General features: G+C 36.0%; 1 long non-coding RNA gene across 1 annotated transcript; it reads right to left on the bottom strand.

Moving 5' to 3' along the window:
* Positions 1–431: 431 nt before the first annotated feature.
* On the bottom strand, positions 432–3,557 carry LOC115568847 (uncharacterized). Its single transcript, XR_003981451.1, has 3 exons — positions 3,349–3,557; positions 1,774–1,888; positions 432–786 (listed from the first exon to the last, which is right to left on the bottom strand). It is a non-coding gene; the product is annotated as an uncharacterized LOC115568847 (long non-coding RNA).
* Between the last annotated feature and the right edge of the window lie 2,051 nt (positions 3,558–5,608).

The following is a 5,608-nucleotide window of genomic DNA, read 5'->3' on the forward strand; positions in this document are numbered from 1 at the left end:
CATCATTCTAATGGAAATACACTTAAAAAGGCATTGCAGCTCAACTTACAGTTGTGTTTAAGTACATTTTGTACATACTGTTATCATACTTACTATTACTATAAACTATGTTAATTTAGTATGCCTCTTTAATATTTCAAGTGATCTACAAATACACTTCCTTACTATATTTAGTGCTTTTAAAGTGTCCCACTATGACAATGATAATGTATTTAAAGTGAAGTTCAATAACAACCTAAACATCATAGACACATACTTTAAGTGCAATGCTATTATATTGTTTTCTTGAAAACAATTGTGTTTGAAGTATATTTCATCTGTACTTTTATCCCCATTTTGTTATACTTAAGCATAAATGTTGCTATTATACTACAAGTGTATTGTATTTCAATACATTTCAAGTGCATTGCATCAACAGATTACAAATTGCATTTCAGAAAAGGAATTTTATTACACTTCAAACAAAGATACATAATTCAAGCAAAGGACATATAATGATGATAGTAATTAACACTAACAGGGACATAATTACACATCACAATTCTGTGCCATAGATCACACAACTGACACAAAGGGGAAAACAACTCAAACACACTCACAAGAAAGATGATACACTAATACAAAAGCAGGTATTGCACAGCACCAGCAAACAGCCTTTAACTTCAACGAACAACATCTAACTCTGATTATGAGATAAGGCATTGTAGCTCTCATTGTTGCACTTCCTCCGTAGAAGGGCCCAGATCTCGGTCACCTGTGTGTTGGGGAATTGCTCCCTCACTGCATCTGTGAAAACAGGAAAGAGACATGGACATGAATTAAAACAAGATAGACAATATATAACATTGAAATACAATCATTAATGATAAAAGTGGATTTGTCAATTTATTTTATTTTATTTCATTTAACCTTATTTAACCAGATAAAAGCCCATTGAGATCGGGATCTCTTTCGCAAGGGTGACCTGGCCAAAAAGGTCAGCAGCACGAGACATAACAGGGCAGCAAAAAGTAACAGATAGAATAAAACATACAATTTTAGAGATGCAACAGTAGCACAACAAACAAATAAATTAATCACGACAATGGATGTGTATTCATAATTATGACAAAGATGATCATTCCCTGACCTTTCCTGAAAATCCATGATGTTCCAAAAATTCCAGGACCTGTGGGAACCCTGCAAGTAACTACTACACATTTTTGTGTGAATGCTTAGCAACAGAGATGGAAGATTAGAACTATTTCTTGGAGTGGATGAAATAAATAAATAAATGAATGAATGAATGAATGAATGAATGAATGAATAGATAAAAAAATAATGCATCTACATAAATGACTGAAAACACAATTTGATATCTTAAACGTGATGGAAGTGGAACTGATATATAAAAGCAATATGGCACTTGTGGTCATGGTATCGGTACAGATACCCACGGCTGTGGTTACCTGCACCAGTCTGCCAGAGGCCTTGTGGTTATATCCGCACCAACCCCACTGTCACTTGTGCCATATTGCTCAATCAGTGAAATTCAAACAAGGAGTATTAACAGTAGACAATGATGGCAAAATTATTTTCAAATTTGTAATGTGGGAAGTCGGGTCTGTATTCTAAGACATAACACGTAACATTCATGTTTTTCAAATTAACAGCGGGGTGCATGTCTTGAATTCACTTCATGACCTCATTGACAATGGCTACAGGTGTATGGGAGGGTTCAGGTGGTGGCAGAGATAACCCTGACATCACTAGCATACATATGCACCCACCCACCTTTCAGAGCCTTTAATGTGTCCTTGTCCATCTCAACAAAATCGGCAGGTGCTGCCCCTGGCCGCTGAGACTCCACCTGAGGGATGGCGTCCTTCTCGTCACTGGTCACAATCACCTATGCAGAAAACATCAAGCTAGTTACCTTAAACAAAAAGGGCAGCTATACACTCCTAATCATACACACGCCAAAACACAATTTTCATGGTGTGAGTGTATGTGTATAAATCACAAAAATGCAGTTTTGCTATATCACATGAAGCTTTACCCTGAGCACCAAGGGCATAGGTTTTTAGGTTGGGTTTGGACTTTGATATTGGGACATAATTCAATGCAAGCTCAAAGTGCACTATTACATGCATGTCAGCACCAATAGGTTATCCACCACTGTAAACTCTGACAAGTCTCTGGGGAACTCTGCACATTATTTGATGAAGGCGGTTACATTTTTAAACATCCCGGTGTACGTTTTTTGGGTTGATCAAACATGTTGCAACATGTGTCGTTGGAATCAGACTCGACTTGTGCTGTACATTGCTGTTTGAGGTCCCTCTTCAGCACCTCACCCATCTGGACCGTCTGTGAACCAGACTGACAACGTACATCTTGTTTAAGAGAATGATTTTGAAAATTTCCACACAAACCACCAGACTTTTAAGGGGGGTTTTCACAAAGATCTCTGTTTCTTGAGGTCACCGATTACTGTTGGTACAAAACAAAACGAAAACAATTGTTTCGTACCGACAGTACTCGTTGACCTCGAGAAATGGAGATGTATGTGAAAACTCGCCGGATTTCTCCTTTAAGTAACTGTAGAGACTATTTTTTAATAGCTTTAGTGCATTTCTTCATATAGCAACTAGGCTACTACTACACCACACTTTCCGAGATTCCACCTCCATCCATCCATCACTCTGATAGTAGGCTATTTGTAACAGGAGACCTAATCTTGACTTAACATGCATGGCATTACAAAAAAGCTAACTTGATTTGTTTCACAGTCTTTTAAGTAATATTTATCATTTCAAATTTATATTTGCTGGCTAAATCTGCTAAATGCTTGTGCACCCAGCTTGCAAAAAATCACAATGTAACTCCCATGGCAAACACACTCTACTTTATTTTTTGTAAAGTGGAATCACAATGCTCCATTACTGTTAAGTCATAAATCAAGCTAACAGTCATTCCTTGATTCATCATCCCCTTGTCCTGGCCAGTCGTTTTGCCAAACTGACCAAAGGAAGACCATATATCCTATCTTCTATCCTATCCATATATATATATATATATATATATATATCTTTTTTTGTGATTTACCGTTAGCTGTACAAGCTAGCAGCTAACTTTCGTAACAATATCTAGCTAATGTTAGGCTAACGTTAATGGTAGCGTTAGCTAACGTTAATGATTTTCCACCGGAGCTTTAGCTGGCTAACGTTGCGTTCTCTCCTGCTGTGTTCAATGACTCAATTCATCAAGCTGTAGCTAACGTTAGCTAAGCCTATGTCAACAGAGTTCCTGGGTAACTTAACGTTAGATATACCAGAAAATATTAAAATGGTTGAAACCATCACTTACCAAAATCGCGCTCCCTTCTGGCACGCGCACCTGTTGGCAGTTCAGCAGGCAAGATCACCTCTATCCAGCCATCCTTGGACTGGAGGTCTTCCATGCAGGTGACTGTAATACCTACATTTCTATATGCATCCTGTATAATAGATGCAATAACGGACCCGTCTACGAAATAAAACAACCCATACATTGTGCTAAAGTTAAGTTACCATGTTACCGCCTGTGTATCAGTGATGAATTTCAAATATTAACTGTCAATTTGGATACGTTCAGGCAGTGTAACATAGTGATTGGATGTCGATGATGCTGCGCACGCTGATTGGATGTGGGAACCGATTGGTGAGTAGGTCCATTTCCTGGGTCCATTCGTCTTGAATCTTGATCTGTTTGCACTGCTCGACAACAATAATTTTTAAAATATGCCACCTGTATGCTCCCTCGACAAGACGTAGAGCCTAATGAAAAAATATTATTTGAACAAAATATACTTACTTAGTCCACACTGCAGCATTTTATCATATTACCCTTTCAGAAATCAGCCTAACAATGTAAATACACGTTCCATTAGTAGGATACAGTAAATTAATACATTTCCACTAAGAGCATTTGCATTTTAGCATATTTTCTGAAATTACTTTGATATGCTAATAAAAGTACACTTATATTGTAGTGCACTTTGTTTACGGTGTACTAAGATCACACTACTGATTAAGTGAAATCAATGTACACTTTCAAAAGTTATACTAACTCTGTATTACAAATTAGTGTACTTACTAAAAGTACACTAAATTACCACTATAATTTTTTGTATTTTAACATATTTTGTAAAAGTACTCTGATATGCCACTAAAAATACACTTATTTTAGAGTGTACTGTATAAAGTATACAGAAGTAACACTTCCAATAAAGTGAGATCACAGTACACTTTAAAAAGTATACTAACAATTGATTTCCAAAAAATGATACTTCCCATAAGTACATTGAATTACCACTCCAAGTATGTTGAATTTAATACACTTAAAAAAACTAAACTTCTATAAAATTTAAAATACACTAACAACAAAGTACACTTTCAAAAAGTACAATTAAAAAACAATTTGATTATTACAAAAATTAGTATACTTGCTTTTTGGACTCTGAAGTTGAACTTAATTACATCTATTTTGAAGTATACTTTTTAAAGTACATATTAAATACACTTCAAATGAAGCACAAAAACCGAGAAGCATACTTGTTATATACTTCATGTACTTTATTCATATTACTAATACACTAAAGTATACTACTTTTTTACCTGGGTATTGTAGTAGTAACCCTATTCAAAAAAGGAACCTGAAAATAAGAAAAAATATGCCTCCTTTTAAATATTAACATTTTAAAAGGTGAATAGAAAAGATGATCTTGAGAGTGACTGGTACGGCTATCATCAACTCCTTAACCTGGCTTTTAAAGACCGCCAATTGCATGTAAGGTGGATTTCCAGTGATATCAGATAAACCACCAGTCCTTGAAAGAAGCTCTATGACTCAGACAGAAGTTTCTATCTTTCCAAAGGATCAAGTTATTCAAACAGATTAATAATGTATTGACCAGAAAGTCACAATTCATGTAGTTTTATAAAATTCTAGCTGTGCCTTGGTCTCTGGGCCAGACTCTCAATAAGTTATTTTTGCACTGTTTGTCTATTTAAATGTATCACAAAGAGAATTCAGCTGTGACTGACTTTGGCTCTGAATTACTCAGAAGAACTGAGAAGAGTGTGGATGGGTTAGAGAACAACAATAGTTTCTTGACTTACGTGACTTATCAATTCAGCTCTGAATGATCATGTTCCCGCTGCTTACAAAGCCTTGAGACGGAGGATTTTTAGCTCTCTCTTTGTGTTTAAAATTTCTTCATATATTAAAGATAAATGCATCTGCTCAAATGTTTTCATCCCTTTCACAAAGAGGGCTATGAGCCAAAACAGTTTGATTTCCTGCTTAAAGGCCCCAGAAACACATTTCCTCAGACAGCCTATTTTATTTTTTCATAAGCTTTGTGAGGAGCACATTAGGTTGTCTAAACTTTGAGATTTGTGTAAGTGTGTATTTGTTTGTGCTCTTATCTATGGATTGAAGTGGGTAGGACTCAGTTTTTAAAGAATGTGATGTCAGGCACTTCTGTACATCAATCAAAATTTGGCAACATTTGGATCAGAATCTGCTGACAGCCATTGGGTTGTCTGCTGATGCTGCAGGGCCATGAAACCTAATTAAACCACAA

The sequence above is a fragment of the Sparus aurata genome, chromosome 18 (genome assembly GCF_900880675.1).
Source record: "Sparus aurata chromosome 18, fSpaAur1.1, whole genome shotgun sequence".
Classification (NCBI taxonomy): Eukaryota; Metazoa; Chordata; class Actinopteri; order Spariformes; family Sparidae; genus Sparus; species Sparus aurata.